This window comes from Lethenteron reissneri, chromosome 18, assembly GCF_015708825.2.
Source record: "Lethenteron reissneri isolate LAM-NWPU_2019-01 chromosome 18, ASM1570882v1, whole genome shotgun sequence".
NCBI classification, from domain to species: domain Eukaryota; kingdom Metazoa; phylum Chordata; class Hyperoartia; order Petromyzontiformes; family Petromyzontidae; genus Lethenteron; species Lethenteron reissneri.
In genome coordinates, this window is record NC_083796.1 from 2,075,079 (window position 1) to 2,091,035 (window position 15,957).

The window sequence follows — 15,957 nt, forward strand, 5'->3', positions numbered from 1 at the left end:
TCATCCCCACCAGCACACCATGACCACCATCACCACCATGACCACCACCATCACGATCATCACCACTATCATCACCACCATCACCACCATGACCACCATCATCACCACTCCATCACCACCACCATCACCCCCACCACCATCACCACCATCATCATCACCACCATCACCACCATGACCACCATCATCACCATCATTACCACCATCACCACCATCACCACCATCATCATCCCCATCACCACCATCACCACCACCATCACCACCATCATCATCATCGTCCCCACCGCTGGAGCTGCGGTCTTCAATCCACACTGACTTCTAACGCACACTTACATCCCCCCCTCACCCCCCACCTCTTTATTAAACGTCCCCCACCTCTTTATTAAACGCCCCCACCTCTTTATTAAACGTCCCCCACCTCTTTATTAAACGCCCCCCACCTCTTTATTAAACGCCCCCACCTCTTTATTAAACGTCCCCCACCTCTTTATTAAACGCCCCCCACCTCTTTATTAAACGCCCCCACCTCTTTATTAAACGTCCCCCACCTCTTTATTAAACGCCCCCCACCTCTTTATTAAACGTCCCCCACCTCTTTATTAAACGCCCCCACCTCTTTATTAAACGCCCCCACCTCTTTATTAAACGCCCCCACCTCTTTATTAAACGTCCCCCACCTCTTTATTAAACGCCCCCCACCTCTTTATTAAACGCACCCACCTCTTTATTAAACGCCCCCCACCTCTTTATTAAACGCCCCCACCTCTTTATTAAACGCCCCCACCTCTTTATTAAACGACCCCACCTCTTTATTAAACGCCCCCACCTCTTTATTAAACGCCCCCACCTCTTTATTAAACACCCCCACCTCTTTATTAAACACCCCCCACCTCTTATTAAACACCCCCCACCTCTTTATTAAACGACCCCACCTCTTTATTAAACGCACCCACCTCTTTATTAAACGCCCCCCACCTCTTTATTAAACGCCCCCACCTCTTTATTAAACGCCCCCACCTCTTTATTAAACGCCCCCACCTCTTTATTAAACACCCCCACCTCTTTATTAAACGCCCCCCACCTCTTTATTAAACACCCCCCCCCTCTTTATTAAACGCCCCCACCTCTTTATTAAACGACCCCCACCTCTTTATTAAACGACCCCCACCTCTTTATTAAACGACCCCCACCTCTTTATTAAACGCCCCCACCTCTTTATTAAACGACCCCCACCTCTTTATTAAACGACCCCCACCTCTTTATTAAACGACCCCCACCTCTTTATTAAACACCCCCATCTCTTTTTTCAACGCCCCCACCTCTTTATTAAACGCCCCCACCTCTTTATTAAACGCCCCCATCTCTTTTTTCAACGCCCCCACCTCTTTATTAAACGCCCCCACCTCTTTATTAAACGCCCCCATCTCTTTTTTCAACGCCCCCACCTCTTTATTAAACGCCCCCCACCTCTTTATTAAACGCCCCCACCTCTTTATTAAACGCCCCCCCCTCTTTATTAAACTCCCCCCACCTCTTTATTAAACGCCCCCACCTCTTTATTAAACACCCCCACCTCTTTATTAAACTCCCCCCACCTCTTTATTAAACGACCCCCACCTCTTTATTAAACACCCCCACCTCTTTATTAAACTCCCCCCACCTCTTTATTAAACGCCCCCCACCTCTTTATTAAACGACCCCCACCTCTTTATTAAACGACCCCCACCTCTTTATTAAACGCCCCCACCTCTTATTAAACGCCCCCCACCTCTTTATTAAACGCCCCCCACCTCTTTATTAAACGCCCCCATCTCTTTATTAAACGACCCCCACCTCTTTATTAAACGCCCCCACCTCTTTATTAAACGCCCCCACCTCTTTATTAAACGCCCCCATCTCTTTATTAAACGACCCCCACCTCTTTATTAAACGCCCCCACCTCTTTATTAAACGCCCCCACCTCTTTATTAAACGCCCCCACCTCTTTATTAAACGCCCCCACCTCTTTATTAAACGCCCCCCACCTCTTTATTAAACGCCCCCCACCTCTTTATTAAACGCCCCCCACCTCTTTATTAAACTCCCCCCACCTCTTTATTAAACGCCCCCCACCTCTTTATTAAACGACCCCCACCTCTTTATTAAACGCCCCCATCTCTTTATTAAACGCCCCCCACCTCTTTATTAAACGCCCCCACCTCTTTATTAAACGCCCCCACCTCTTTATTAAACGCCCCCACCTCTTTATTAAACGACCCCACCTCTTTATTAAAAGCCCCCCACCTCTTTATTAAACACCCCCACCTCTTTATTAAACGCCCCCACCTCTTTATTAAAAGCCCCCCACCTCTTTATTAAACGCCCCCACCTCTTTATTAAACGCCCCCACCTCTTTATTAAACGCCCCCCACCTCTTCATTAAACGCCCCCACCTCTTTATTAAACGCCCCCACCTCTTTATTAAACGCCCCCCACCTCTTTATTAAACGCCCCCATCTCTTTATTAAACGCCCCCACCTCTTTATTAAACGCCCCCCACCTCTTCATTAAACGCCCCCACCTCTTTATTAAACGCCCCCCACCTCTTTATTAAACGCCCCCATCTCTTTATTAAACGACCCCCACCTCTTTATTAAACGCCCCCACCTCTTTATTAAACGACCCCCACCTCTTTATTAAACGCCCCCACCTCTTTATTAAACACCCCCACCTCTTTATTAAACACCCCCACCTCTTTATTAAACGCCCCCACCTCTTTATTAAACGACCCCCACCTCTTTATTAAACGCCCCCACCTCTTTATTAAACACCCCCCACCTCTTTATTAAACGCCCCCACCTCTTTATTAAACACCCCCACCTCTTTATTAAACGCCCCCACATCTTTATTAAACACCCCCCACCTCTTTATTAAACACCCCCCACCTCTTTATTAAACGCCCCCCACCTCTTTATTAAACACCCCCACCTCTTTATTAAACGCCCCACCTCTTTATTAACGCCCCCCACCTCTTTATTAAACACCCCCACCTCTTTATTAAACGCCCCCCACCTCTTTATTAAACGACCCCCACCTCTTTATTAAACGCCCCCACCTCTTTATTAAACGCCCCCACCTCTTTATTAAACGCCCCCACCTCTTTATTAAACGCCCCCACCTCTTTATTAAACACCCCCCACCTCTTTATTAAACGCCCCCCACCTCTTTATTAAACGACCCCCACCTCTTTATTAAACGCCCCCACCTTTTTATTAAACGCCCCCACCTCTTTATTAAACGCCCCCCACCTCTTTATTAAACGCCCCCCACCTCTTTATTAAACGCCCCCACCTCTTTATTAAACGCCCCCACCTCTTTATTAAACGCCCCCCACCTCTTTATTAAACGCCCCCCACCTCTTTATTAAACGCCCCCACCTCTTTCCCGTGGCTCTTAGCTCAGCGCGTCCGTCACGCATCGCACGTTGCATTGCTCGCGTTATCAGCAGCAGCAGCAGAGCATCAAGCAATCAACATCATCATCATAAATACTACCATCATCATCTCATCCTCTCCACCATCACCACCATCACCACTATCACCAGCAGTATCCGACATCCTATGCACCACCATCACCACCATCATCCATACTTCCATCCACCATCATCATACCATCTGCTCTATCATTACCACCACCTCTCATTACCACCACCATCCATCCTCCCATCCACCATCATCATCCAACCTCCCATCCACCATCACCATCCATCCTCCCATCCACCATCATCATCCCATCCTCCCATCCACCATCATCATCCATCCTCCCAGCCATCACCACCGTCATCACCATCCATCCTCCCATCCACCATCATCATCCCATCCTCTCATCCACCACCACCGTCATCATCATCCCATCCTCCCATCCACCATCATCATCCCATCCTCCCATCGACCATCATCATCCCATCCTCCCATCGACCATCATCATCCCATCCTCCCATCCACCATCATCATCCCATCCTCACATCCACCATCATCATCCCATCCTCCCATCCACCATCATCATCCCATCCTCCCATCGACCATCATCATCCCATCCTCCCATCCACCATCATCATCCCATCCTCCCATCCACCATCGCCATCACTCCTGGCTCCACTGAGCGGCGCTCTCATGGGAACGCGACTCTAACAGCGACCGCAAGAATCTGTCGTGCGCCATTGTGTTCCTCGACGCGTTCAATGGGGAGGGGGGGGGATTTATGGTGGGTGGGGGGCGGGGCGTGTGGGTGGGTGGAGTGGGGGGGGTCCCTATTGACCTGGCTGACACCTTCCCCGTGGCGCGAGACGACGCTGGGAAACGCCACGTGGAGCGCGCGCGCTCTCAGCGCGAGACGAGGAGGCACTTCAGCGAATTAATAAATAAATAATCACGCCGCGTCAATAGGGAGCGTGGGGGGGGGGGATTTAAGGAGATAGCGGGGGAGGGGGGATCCCCCCGCCCCCTTCATCCGCCCCCCCTTCACCCCCCCCCCTCGTGTCCTCCCACCCTCCCTCCTGGTCACCTTGCTACGCTTCGTGGGCATCGCGACCATCACCATCCAAAAAAATGGATAAAGACAAAGATCTCCCGTATAACCTAAACATACTGTTGGGGCAAGTGCTGTTCGCGAGCGCCTATGAAGGCCGGCACGGGTACACGAGGGGGTGGGTGGCCAGCACCACGCCCGACCGCCTTTGTCTCCCCAGTAGCGATGTCTACACACCGCGCCAGGTGCTCATTCGAGGCTGACTCGACCTAGGGGAGTCCCAGAACCGATTCAAGATAATCGTCACTGGTGTTGGCCGTGGACGGCAATCGAACTCGGGTCCCCAGGTTCGTAGCGCAGCGCGCTAACCGCTATACACCACCGCCATCACCATCCACCATCACCCCCACCATCAGCACCACCATCACCACAACCATCACTACTCAAGACAAAAATCCCCACTATAGCCCCAACAGACTGTTGGAGCAAGTGCTGTTAGCGAGCACCCATAATGTCGGGCGTGAGTGGCCATCAACCACGCCCGGCCGCCTTTGTTTCCCCAGTGGCATTTCCTATACATCCCACCTGATGCGCGTACTCATTTGAGGCCGAGTCGACCTACGAGAGGCCCAGGACCGGTTTAAATAATCGTCACTCGCGTTGCTGGCACCATGGGCGGGAATCGAACTCGCTCCTCTGCCGGTCTCGTAGCGCCGAGCGGCGCTCTCCCGCTCCCACCACGCCGTCACCACCACCTCCTCCTCCTCGCACACACACACACACGTGAACTTCATCTGGAGTCACGTGAGCGGCCTTTGAGACACGGGATCCGCTCTACGGGGGAGACCCCAGCGACTGACATCACCACCACCACCAAGCACCACCGAGCACCACGCGGTCTGGTTTCTATCAGCCCCCCCCCCCCTCCAGACTGCCCCCTCCCAGAATCCAGCGTTGCCAGCCTAAAAACTCATCACCACCGCCCCCTGTGCACAACCCAATCCTATCCAATGCACCCCCCCCCCCCCCGCTTCATACTCCACCCGCCCACTCACTCCCATACTTACAGAGTTCAACATTGGCAGCCGAAAAACGAATCACCCCCCCTCATCTCGCCCCCCCCCCCCGCTCCTGTCCTCCAGAGTCCAACATTGCCAGCTCCAAAACGCATCACTCCCCACTCATATTCACTTCCATAAACTCCCCCACCCATCTCTCCCCCCTCCTCCTCCCCGCACCACCATCTCCCTCCCCCCATCTCCCCCTCCTCCCCACATCACCATCTCCCTCCCCCATCTCCCCTCCTCCCCGTACCTCCATCGCCCCCCCCCCCCCCCCCCACCGCGGTCTCTCCCCTTCGCTCCATACCTCCCTCCCAGCATCTCCATTCCCCATTACCGCCTTGCGAGGGAGATGTTGGGAAGATTGGACGCTCGTGATGGGAGGCAGAGGGAGCAGGGTTCAGGGGTTGAGTGGGAGGACGAGGGGGTGGGGTAGCAGGGAATGTGGGGGAGGGGCGGGGTGGGGGGGTGTGGATCTGATCCCGCCCAGGTAATGCGTTCCACCTGCCCCCCGCAACAAACTCCGGACACGTGAGACGCCGCGAGCCCGTGGCCACGTCTCCCCGTGGCCACGTGACCCCGCGCCGTCACGGACTCAGACCCTCACGCGACACCCCCCGCTCGTTGGCTTCTCCTCTTCGCGAGCTCCGTTTTGTTTTTTTAAACTGAATCTAAACGATTTTAAGCTTTCGTGACTGCAGGGATTCATCTTCTTGGTTCTTTCGGTAAAGTCACGTAGAAGGGAAATTATTATGTTATATTTATTATTATTTTATTATTTCCCTTCTACGTGACTTTACCGAAAGAACCAAGAAGATGAATCTAAACGTATAGACTACAGCGATTAGTTTACCGGGCAAGGCCTACTGAGCTGTGTAGCTCTTGTTCAGAAGCGGCCCGGCCACAAATGGCGGCTCAACGAAGTGGCTTGTCACGCGGAAATGTATCGCAGCCAAATACTCGAAACGCGTGCTGATGTTGATGATAAATGTGGAGGGGGAAAACCGGAGGGACCCGGAGAAAAATCCACGCGACCACGGGGAGAGAGAGGGAGAGAGAACATGCAAACTCCAAATTATTTGGTTCTTTCAGTAACGTCACGTAGATATAAAAATTTAAATAATAATAAAAAATAAAGTGAATACAAATTATAAAAAATAATAGCCTAGTTCTTAATCGGATTGAGTGTACTGGCAGTCTATAATGTAGACTGTAGCCTGGTTATTAAGTTCGGTGAGTGTACTGGCAGTCTATAATGTAGACTGTAGCCTGGTTATTAAGTTCGGTGAGTGTACTGGCAGTCTATAATGTTGACTGTAGCCTGCAAAATAAAAAATAATGCAAATTAAACAAGCAAAAAGCCACGACGTTTCGATCTCAACACAAGCGGTCGTCATCAGGAAAGGGGGGTTAGCCTCTAAAGGCAAACTGTCTATAGAGGTTTGGAGATGGGCGTAGCCCAAGTGTCTCGGCAGCAACAGTAGCATGGGCGGGGCAGCAATGCCAATGCAGCAGCAATGCCAATGCAGCAACAATGCCAATGCAGCAACAATGCCAATGCAGCAACAATGCCAATGCAGCAGCAATGCCAATGCAGCAACAATGCCAATGCAGCAACAATGCCAATGCAGCAACAACGCCAATGCAGCAGCAATGCCAATGCAGCAGCAATGCCAATGCAGCAGCAATGCCAATGCAGCAGCAATGCCAGTGCAGCAACAATGCCAATGCAGCAACAATGCCAATGCAGCAACAACGCCAATGCAACAGCAATGCCAATGCAGCAGCAATGCCAATGCAGCAGCAATGCCAATGCAGCAACAATGCCAATGCAGCAACAATGCCAATGCAGCAACAATGCCAATGCAGCAACAACGCCAATGCAGCAGCAATGCCAATGCAGCAGCAATGCCAATGCAACAGCAATGCCAATGCAGCAGCAATGCCAATGCAACAGCAATGCCAATGCAGCAGCAATGCCAATGCAGCAGAAATGCCAATGCAGCAGAAATGCAAATGCAGCAGCAATGCCAACGCAGCAGCAATGGAAATGCAGCAGCAATGCAAATTCAGCAGCAATGCCAATGCAGGAGAAAACAACGATATCGGCAGTGGGTCTACACTAATCAATGTGCCGCCAGGCAAGCACTGCACCCCGCTCCACACACCACACTGCTGACGGTGGAGGTTGATTGACAAGAAAACACGAGTCAAGTCATGACCCAAAGTGGTTGATGACATCTTTGCAATGATTGCTGAGTTTATAACCATCCTCTCGGTTGAAATTATGTCTGTAGATATGGATGGCTTCATGAACAAATCTTTGTTGATTGCCAGTAGGCTTGCAAAGTAACATCGTCTTAGAGAAATCAATTTTGTGTGAGCCAGCCGCATTAAAGTAATGATCAGCCACGGCAGAAGCATTGGTCCTACAGTGTTTCAAATCTGCAATGTGCTCACAAATACGGTCCGAGACATGTCGCTTAGTTTCCCCAATGTAACTTCTGTCGCAGATACAGCTTAGTTTGTAGACGCTGGGATATTGTATGTCAGGAATCGTGTCCTTCAGAGATGGGATCAGATCACGAATTTTATGTACTGTGTTAAATCGGACCTGGATCTTGTGTTTGTTCATGATTTTGGAAATATTTTTGGCTACCCCTGCTATATATGGCAAGGTGATGGTTTTGATTGGATCCTCAGATGGCTCCTTCCTCGCGGTTGGGGTGATGGCTTTGCGGATTGTGTAGTCAGAATATCCATTTGCCTTAAGAGCTTGGTGTACGTGTTTGAGTTAACTGGTTAAGTGTTCATGGTCGGAGCTACATTGAGCACTATGGTGTAGCGTTTTGATGAGGGAATTCTTGTGGGATGGATGGTAGTGGGAATCAGGTTTTAGGTAGTCGTCAGTATGGGTTACTTTCCTGTAGACAGAGTGGCTCATTGAGCCATCTGGTCTATTTTTCATTAGGACATCCAAGAAGGGTAGCATGCCATCCTTTTCTACCTCCATGGTGAATTTGATTGTTGGGTGTATGGAATTGATGTGGTCGAGGAATTGGTTCAGAGCCGGTTGGCCATGTGGCCATCACCTCCTGCATACCAAGCGAGGGAGTTAACATCTTATAGCCACCGTGATGATGATGAGAGACAGAGAGAGACATGGAAACTCCAAATTTACAGCAGGCGTCAGGGTTGGGGTCGACCCCATGACCTCCTGCATACCAGGCGAGGGAGGTAGCTTCTCATAGCCACCCCAGGACCCCAGGACCGCACTGCCTTCTCCTGTCCCACGCCTACAACAGCTGGCAAGCCCCGGTAGTCATCAATTCAAAAGGCAGGCAGTGCAGCTGCGTGCAGGAGGAGGAGGTGGGAGAGGATGAGGGGGAAGGAGGGAGGGGAAGGGAGAGGAGGGGGGGGCGATGTCTCCAAGTGTTTGCTCAGCTGTGCTGAACGCGAACTTGTGCCACGGCTGCGGCGTGTGCCCATGTGTGTGTTTCGGGGTGTGTGTGTGTCCGGGTGTGTGTGTCGGTGTGTGTGTGTGTCCGGGTGTGTGTGTCGGTGTGTGTGTGTGTGTCCGGGTGTGTGTGTCGGTGTGTGTGTGTGTGTCCGGATGTGTGTGTCGGTGTGTGTGTGTGTGTCCGGGTGTGTGTGTCGGTGTGTGTGGTGTGTCCGGGTGTGTGTCGGTGTGTGTGTGTGTGTGTCCGGGTGTGTGTGTCGGTGTGTGTGTGTGTGTCCGGGGTGTGTGTGTCGGTGTGTGTTTCGGGTGTGTGTGTGTCCGGGTGTGTGTGTCGGTGTGTGTGTGTGTGTCCGGGTGTGTGTGTCGGTGTGTGTGTGTGTGTGTGTGTGTCCGGGTGTGTGTGTCGGTGTGTGTGTGTGTGTCCGGATGTGTGTATCGGTGTGTGTGTGTGTGTCCGGGTGTGGTGTGGGGTGTGTGTGTGTGTGTCCGGGTGTGTGTGTCGGTGTGTGTGTGTGTGTCCGGGTGTGTGGTGTGTGTGTGGGTGTGTGTGTGTGTGTCCGGGTGTGTGTGTCGGTGTGTGTGTGTGTGTCCGGGTGTGTGTGTCGGTGTGTGTGTCCGGGTGTGTGTTTCGGTGTGTGTGTGTGTGTGTCCAGGTGTGTGTGTCGGTGTGTGTGTGTGTGTGTGTCCGGGTGTATGTGTCGTGTGTGTGTGTGGTGTCCGGGTGTGTGTCGGGTGTGTGTGTGTGTCGGGTGTGGTGTGTCGGGTGTGTGTGTCGGTGTGTGTGTGTGTGTCCGGGTGTGTGTGTCGGTGTGTGTGTGTGTGTCCGGGTGTGTGTGTCGGTGTGTGTGTGTGTGTCCGGGTGTGTGTGTCGGTGTGTGTGTGTGTGTGTCCGGGTGTGTGTGTGGGTGTGTGTGTGTGTGTCCGGGTGTATGTGTGGGTGTGTGTGTGTGTGTCCGGGTGTATGTGTCGGTGTGTGTGTGTCGGGGAGCGGTAGTGTAGCGGTGAGCGCACCGCGCTACGAACCTGGCGACCCGGGTTCGTTTCCCGCTCACGGCCAACACCGGTGACGATTATTTGGACCAGTCCTCAAATGAGTACCTGGTGCGATGTGTTAAACATCGCCACTGGGGAGACAAAGGCGGCCGGGCGTGGTGTTGGCCACCAAACTCCTTGCGTGTCGTGCCGGTATTCATAGGTGCTCGCGAACGGCACTTGCCCCAACAGTCTGTTAAGGCTATACGGGGGATCTTTGTCTTTGTGTCAATGTGATGGTGGACAGGCCCAGGTAAAGTGGCGTGGCCGGGAGTCGGAGCCATTCCGTGTTCACCTTGGGGTGCGGCAGGGATGTCATCTGCCTCCCACTTTATTCAACATCGTCTTCGACCACGTAGTTCGAAAAACCTTCCATGTATAGTGTCTTCAAAAATGACTCACACCGACACGTGGTAACAAGTCATCTGCTTACACTTTATTCACCTATTCTTGCACCAGTTGTAGGCACTCCTATAACTATCTATACGGTCACTTATGTATTAACTTCTCCCCACTCTTATCTACCTTTCACCTCCCTTATCCTGCACTCAGCAGCTCTGTTCTCGGCGTCTCCACACTCAGCCACTCCACACCCAGCGTCTCCACACACGCAGCGTCTCCGCACACGCAGAGTCTCCACACAGCGTCTCCGTGCACAGCGTCTCATACACAGCGTCTCCGCACACAGCGTCTCCGCACACAGCGTCTCCGCACACAGCGTCTCCGCACACAGCGTCTCCGCACACAGCGTCTCACACACAGTTTCTCCGCACACAGCGACTCCGCACACAGCGTCTCGGCACACAGCGACTCCGCACACAGCGACTCCTCACACAGCGTCACCGCACACAGCGTCTCCGCACACAGCGTCTCCTCACACAGCGTCACCGCACACAGCGTCTCCGCACACAGCGTCTCCTCACACAACGTCACACACACTGCGTCTCCGCACACAGCGTCTCCTCACACAGCGTCACACACACAGCGTCTCCGCACACAGCGTCTCCGCACACAGCGTCTCCTCACACAGCGTCACCGCACACAGCATCTCCGCACACAGCGACTCCGCACACAGCGTCTACGCACACAGCGTCTCCGCACACAGCGACTCCGCACACAGCGTCTCCGCACACAGCGTCTCCGCACGCAGCGTCTACGCACGCAGCGACTCCGCACGCAGCGACTCCGCACGCAGCGTCTCCGCACGCAGCGTCTCCGCACACAGCGTCTACGCACACAGCGACTCCGCACACAGCGACTCCGCACACAGCGTCTCCGCACACAGCGTCTCCGCACACAGCGACTCCGCACACAGCGTCTACGCACACAGCGACTCCGCACACAGCGACTCCGCACACAGCATCTCCGCACACAGCGTCTCCGCACACAGCGTCTCCACACAAAGCGTCTCCTCACACAGCGTCACACACACAGTTTCTCCGCACACAGCGACTCCGCACACAGCGTCTCGGCACACAGCGACTCCGCACACAGCGACTCCTCACACAGCGTCACCGCACACAGCGACTCCGCACACAGCGTCTCGGCACACAGCGTCTCCGCACACAGCGTCTCCTCACACAGCGTCACCGCACACAGCGTCTCCGCACACAGCGTCTCCTCACACAACGTCACACAGCGTCTCCGCACACAGCGTCTCCACACACAGCGACTCCGCACACAGCGTCTCCGCACACAGCGTCTCTGCACGCAGCGTCTACGCACGCAGCGACTCCGCACGTAGCGACTCCGCACGCAGCGTCTACGCACGCAGCGTCTCCGCACACAGCGTCTCCGCACACAGCGTCTACGCACACAGCGACTCCGCACACAGCGACTCCGCACACAGCGTCTCCGCACACAGCGTCTACGCACACAGCGACTCCGCACACAGCGTCTACGCACACAGCGACTCCGCACACAGCGACTCCGCACACAGCGTCTCCGCACACAGCGTCTACGCACACAGCGTCTCCGCACACAGCGTCTCCGCACACAGCGTCTACGCACACAGCGTCTCCCACACAGCGTCTCCGCACACAGCGACTCCGCACACAGCGTCTCCGCACACAGCGTCTCCACACACAGCGTCTCCGCACACAGCGTCTCCGCACACAGCGTCTCTGCACACAGCGTCTCCACACACAGCGTCTCCTCACACAGCGTCACACACACAGTTTCTCCGCACACAGCGACTCCGCACACAGCGTCTCGGCACACAGCGACTCCGCACACAGCGACTCCTCACACAGCGTCACCGCACACAGCGACTCCGCACACAGCGTCTCGGCACACAGCGTCTCCGCACACAGCGTCTCCTCACACAGCGTCACCGCACACAGCGTCTCCGCACACAGCGTCTCCGCACACAGCGTCTACTCACACAGCGTCTCCTCACACAACGTCACACACACAGCGTCTCCGCACACAGCGTCTCCTCACACAGCGTCACACACACAGCGTCTCCGCACACAGCGTCTCCGCACACAGCGTCTCCTCACACAGCGTCACCGCACACAGCGTCTCCGCACACAGCGACTCCGCACACAGCGTCTCCGCACACAGCGTCTCCGCACACAGCGACTCCGCACACAGCGTCTCCGCACACAGCGTCTCCGCATGCAGCGTCTACGCACGCAGTGACTCCGCACGCAGCGACTCCGCACGCAGCGTCTACGCACGCAGCGTCTCCGCACACAGCGTCTCCGCACACAGCGTCTACGCACACAGCGACTCCGCACACAGCGACTCCGCACACAGCGTCTCCGCACACAGCGTCTACGCACACAGCGACTCCGCACACAGCGTCTACGCACACAGCGACTCCGCACACAGCGACTCCGCACACAGCGTCTCCGCACACAGCGTCTCCGCACACAGCGTCTCCGCACACAGCGTCTCCTCACACAGCGTCACACACACAGTTTCTCTGCACACAGCGACTCCGCACACAGCGTCTCGGCACACAGCGACTCCGCACACAGCGACTCCTCACACAGCGTCACCGCACACAGCGACTCCGCACACAGCGTCTCGGCACACAGCGTCTCCGCACACAGCGTCTCCTCACACAGCGTCACCGCACACAGCGTCTCCGCACACAGCGTCTCCTCACACAACGTCACACACACAGCGTCTCCGCACACAGCGTCTCCGCACACAGCGACTCCGCACGCAGCGTCTCGGCACACAGCGTCTCCGCACACAGCGTCTCCTCACACAGCGTCACCGCACACAGTGTCTCCGCACACAGCGTCTCCTCACACAACGTCACACACACAGCGTCTCCGCACACAGCGTCTCCGCACACAGCGACTCCGCACGCAGCGTCTCCGCACGCAGCGTCTCCGCACGCAGCGTCTACGCACGCAGCGACTCCGCACGCAGCGACTCCGCACGCAGCGTCTACGCACGCAGCGTCTCCGCACACAGCGTCTACGCACACAGCGACTCCGCACACAGCGACTCCGCACACAGCGTCTCCGCACACAGCGTCTTCGCACACAGCGACTCCGCACACAGCGTCTACGCACACAGCGACTCCGCACACAGCGACTCCGCACACAGCGTCTCCGCACACAGCGTCTACGCACACAGCGTCTCCGCACACAGCGTCTACGCACACAGCGTCTCCGCACACAGCGTCTCCGCACACAGCAACTCCGCACACAGCGTCTCCGCACACAGCGTCTCCACACACAGCGTCTCCGCACACAGCGTCTCCGGACACAGCGTCTACGCACACAGCGACTCCGCACTCAGCGTCTCCACACACAGCGAGACCTCTCGTGTGTCTCTTTAGGCTATCGCCAGAATGACGCCTGTTGGCTCATCAATCAACCCTCATCTCCCGTCTCCCTGGCAACACCTCCGGTCTTAACGTGCATAACCGGTCGACCACGTTTGCTCCTGCTTCGCCCCTTACAACTGGCGGTTTATCCGTGCAAACTGTGCGCACCGCGTATTTCACTACTCTACACATGGATGCACCAGTTGAGTTTCATTCTGGCACAGATATAATGGGAGGCTGATTGGTGCCCGGGTGCGGTCAAGGGATGACTCCCGACTGGTCACCCATGGTGGTTGCTGCTCACGCTGAGAAGGAGTTTGAGGTTCTGCTGGAATGTGCCACCAAGAGATGGGGCCTTCCCAGCACCCCTACCAAAACTAAGCACCTGCCTGGGTATTTTGTAACATCCAATACTCTACCCCCTCAACATCCCATGAGGGATTGGGCAGTTGTGGAGAGAGTGGAGAAGTTTCCGTACCTGGGTAGTGCGCTTATGGACAGCTCCGGTTTGGCAGCAAAGATCTCGATCCGAATCAGCCGAGCAGCATTATCTTTTCATCAGCTGCGCTCCGCTGTGGGGACGCCACCGAGTCTTCTCCGGCCAGATTCATGCCCTCCATTCTCTTTGCTTGCGAAACGTAGATACCTCTAATGGAACATCTGCCCCGGTTTTAAACTTTGAGACTGGCCTGCCTACGAACCATTCTGGGTTCAACCAGGTTGCAAAGAAATATCTGGACACATTCCCATCAGTGAGCTCCTCCGGCGGGCAAGGCTGCGTTGGCTGATTCAAGTAGCCTGCATGCCCAGCCACCACATGCCCTAGCAACCTTTGGTTGACTGAATAGAAGGGGCTAAACGGGCACGACATGGGCTGGAGAAGAGATAGAGTGATGCGGTACAGAAGGATGTTCAGCTCAGTGGACTTGCCAAAGACTGGTACCAGCGGTGTTAAGATCGGCCTCTGTGGAGGAGGAAGGACGCTACTGGGCAGTTGGAGGCAGTCGCCCTCTAACAACAACAGAGGGCAGAGGAGTTACGCTCACCACAACGCTAAAACACAACGAGTTGGCACAGTAGAGAACACAGGTGATGCATCTGTCAGTCAATCCATGCATGACACCTGCGTCTATCCCGTGACCTCCTGCACCTAGCCTGGCACAAGCGCCGTGGTGACGTCACGGCCACTTAGTGGCAAACGGCTGTTGTAGTTGTGGCAGTGTGTCGGAGCGGTGGTGCAACGGTTTGTGCGCTGCGCTACGAACCTGACGACACGAGTTCGCATCCCGCTCACGGCCACCAACACCAGTGACGATTTTCTGAACCGGTGCCGGGTCTCCCCTAGGTTTGACTCGGCCTCAAATTAGCGGCGTTTTTCTCGCTACCAATAGCCGCCATTCGCCACTAAGTGACGTTGACGTCACCATGGTGCCTGTGCCAGGCCAGGTGCACTTTGAGACCACGTGAGATGTCGAAAGGTCTCAGGACAGATCCAAGTTGCCATGGGTTGGTTGACTGAGATGACCGGTAGATACACCAGCTGTACCCCCTACTGTGCCAACTTGCTATATTTTAGCTGCCCGGCGCTCCGCTCGTTGTTGTGAGGATCACTCCTCTGCCCTCCGTTGTTGCTGGAGGGCGACTGCCTCCAACTGCCCAGTAGCAGCGTCCTTCACGAGCCTTCTCCACAGAGCTCCACATCCTCCCGTACCGCATCAGTCCATCTCTTCTCCAGCCCATGTCGTGCCCGTTTTAGACCCTTATATACATGACCCAGCCAACGCAGTCTTGCCTGCCGGAGGCGTTCACTGATGGGAATGTGTCCATATCGTTAAAGGATTTGTGAGCTCCTCACACAAGCCAGCCCGGTTAAACCCAGGATGGATCGTAGGCAGGCCAGCCTGAATGTTTCTAACCGGCGCAGATGTTCCATTAGAGGCGTCCACGTTTGACAAGCATAGATAAGGGAGGGCATGACTGTGGCCGAGAAGACTCGAAGCTTCGTATGGAAAGACAGATCAGGTCGCTCCCACACAGCGTTACGCAGCCTATTAAAATATAATGCCGCCCGACTGATTTGGAGTGAGACCTCTGCTGTCAAATCGAAGCTG